We start from the raw sequence: 2,848 nt of genomic DNA, 5'->3' as shown, positions 1-2,848 counted from the left end.
TCTGCCTCTGGTCCTGCAGAAGAAACTTCCAACATGCTGTCAAATAACTAAATATAGGATGGAAATCACTCAGCTTTCACAGACTAGGATATGGGAACACTTGAGACATCAAAAACAAGATGACACAGTTAAAAGTTTTAGCATTAAAACATAACATTCTAGTGCTTGTTTGGACATCCACACCCAGCATAACATTCTAACATTTAAAACTATGCTAGCAAGTTCTAAAACGTGTGCTTCTACTCAGGTAAATGCTAATTTATGTAGATAATCTACCACAGAGTCATACAAAAGTTGTCTAGATAATCATGTACAGTGTGTGAATTATGCAATCAACGCAAGTGAATAGCAAGCACAAGAGATACAAATGGAGTTATAGTTGGTGTAGAAGAAGGAAGCCGCAGGGGAGAGGCGGAAGGGTCGGGTTACCTACCTGGAGCTTGAGGTTGGGCACTATCATCCATGCATATGACGACAGGATCACCGGTACATCGCCAGAAGCACTAACACCACCGCAGCCTCCGAGAACTATCAGTCTGAAACAACAACTGATGTTGTAGAAGAATAAAGTGGAGTAAACGGCAAAGAAGCCATGCACTGCATAATGGTATCAAAGTAAACAATAGCAGAACCATTTCCTCCGAAAGTTGTACCAGAACAAGAACTGGAGGTTGGCATATATGAAGTAAAAAAAAAGACAGAACCCGTGCAGAGGAAAGCCTAAACTACGGAAATATAATAACATTACTACAAACTAAGACCTTGGAGTAAATTTGCTAATCATTGTACGTCCTCCTGTTGTCCTCATTTCCTGAAATGAATATGCAACACAGCATGGTCTTAAACTGGAATGTGAAGCCTTTATAGGTTATGTGCACCTCATTACAGGGAGTCGTACCAGCCAAGTCAATGAGGTTAAGATTTTCCCTTTGAAAGTATCATTACTGATCCGGATGGAGAGCACAGCATGGCTCCTACTTGAAACATCGTTCAGGCCTGTGTGTGCAACTTTTCTCTCTGCACACCCATTTCGAAAAATTGAGTAAACCTCCTGAAATTCTTCCATGGATCGAACAGGGACCTTGAGCCATGAAAAAGCAGTAGTGAGTGCACTGCCAAGCTGCATTCAAGCAAACATATTGACCAAGCCGAGTAGATTACCCATGCCAAGCCCTTGAGCTGCAGGTTACCATCTTTGTCATCCAAGGCCATGATCTTCTTTGCCGTGGGCTAGAGCAGGTCGTCAGATAGCTGATTAGCAGAAAAAAGGAGAAGAACAAAGGAAACATAACAAATCACCTTCATCGAAATCAACCAGCAGCGGGTTTACCTGCGGGGAGGCGGCGGTCACCAGTAGCCCAAAACAGATCGATCAAGGTTTAGATGGTCACTTTGAGCCAATTCTCCTTGACAACGAATGTCATCAGGAACACATGTTTGGAATGGAGTTCAGAAAATATTTCGCAAATTAAACAGAACATTCATTAGGGTACTAAAGGGTCGATGATCACGGATGAAATGTGATATACAGATGTATCAATTCTCAAATAACGTAGCATTGCAACATTGGCAAACACATTGCATGTCTATAAATTGTCTGAAACACTAACATATAATTGGCATATATTTGAGTTGGTAATAGGAACCATAGGTTATAACAACAAACAATCAACACCAGATGAATTCACTTAACAACAGCATATGATCTCATTTAACAACATCACATTAACACATCCTAAATTGGAACAAAGGAGGGGAAGAGGAAGGGGAAATTCACCATCACACGACGATAGTAGCGGAGGAGATGTGGTGAGGGAGGTGACGATGGAGCAGAGGTAGAGCACCACCGTGCCCACAACCGGCAACCGTGCGTAGGCGCGTGGTACATGGGCAAGCGGCGTTCGCGGGGAAGCTGGGGAGGAGGCGATTTAGGGCAGGGCCACGTAGTTGACGTAGGGTAGGAGGCCAAGGCGTGGGAGCCGCGCCGACGACCGTGGCGACTAGGGTTGCCGTGGTGGTCGCACACGGAGACTGAATGGCGCCGCGGCCACGAGCTCCTGGTCTAGGAGCACGAATTCGGCAACCTGCGCCCCCGTGAGGCGGAGCGCAAGCACAGCGGCGGCGTAGTGGTCCTCGATGGCGCGAGGAGATGGAGGAGGCGAGCGAGGCGGGTGGGCACGTCGGCGAGCTAGTCCCGCGCGTAGCCCGGGAGAGGAGGTCGTCGATGGAGAGTGCGCAACCCTCGAAGGCGGGCGCAGGGAGCGCGAGGAGAAGCCCCACCGCCGGCACGCGTCGCGGCGGCGCCCCTCTGGTGCGTGGGGAGAATTTGATCGGGATCGTCTAGATTCTGGAACCGCACTTTTCAATTTAGTCCTAGTACTATATTGTTTTAACGTATTAAAACTTGTATAGTTGTGTGGAAACACTTCGGACCACTTGATCTTTTGCGGCACATCGGGGAAGTGCCGTTAATTAGCGAAAAATTTGCGGCAGTTTCGTTAGCTGCCGGTATTAGTGAAGTTTAGCGGCACTTTGCAAGATTGACGGTAATTTGCGCGTCATTAACGGCATTAATTTTAATATATGCCGTCTAAATATGCTAATTAGCGGCGGATTGGGGAAGTGCCGGCACAAAAATGCCGGTAATCAATGTACGTGAGGTAGTGATACCGCGGGCATCTTCCTTGCTAGCTGGTGCCAGCGCGCGCGCGTGCATGGTGCCGCGCGCGTGACATCCCTGAGGCATGTCGCGTGTGCCGCGTGCTACTCGCTACTTTGTTAGGCAGGCCAAGGCACGGGCGTGATCCATCGATGGAGACGCCTAACAGTTTGGCGCCGAATGCATGAG

At 47.9% G+C, this 2,848-nt stretch overlaps 1 long non-coding RNA gene across 1 annotated transcript; it reads right to left on the bottom strand.

Annotated features, from left to right (window-relative positions):
• Nucleotides 1-232: 232 nt before the first annotated feature.
• On the bottom strand, nucleotides 233-1,874 carry LOC124681783. Its single transcript, XR_006996018.1, has 3 exons — nucleotides 1,331-1,874; nucleotides 1,162-1,230; nucleotides 233-1,081 (listed from the first exon to the last, which is right to left on the bottom strand). It is a non-coding gene; the product is annotated as an uncharacterized LOC124681783 (long non-coding RNA).
• Between the last annotated feature and the right edge of the window lie 974 nt (nucleotides 1,875-2,848).

The sequence above is a fragment of the Lolium rigidum genome, unplaced genomic scaffold (genome assembly GCF_022539505.1).
Source record: "Lolium rigidum isolate FL_2022 unplaced genomic scaffold, APGP_CSIRO_Lrig_0.1 contig_55932_1, whole genome shotgun sequence".
NCBI lineage: Eukaryota > Viridiplantae > Streptophyta > Magnoliopsida > Poales > Poaceae > Lolium > Lolium rigidum.
Note: the sequence above shows the minus strand (reverse complement) of the source record. Positions and strands in the feature narration are given on the sequence as shown.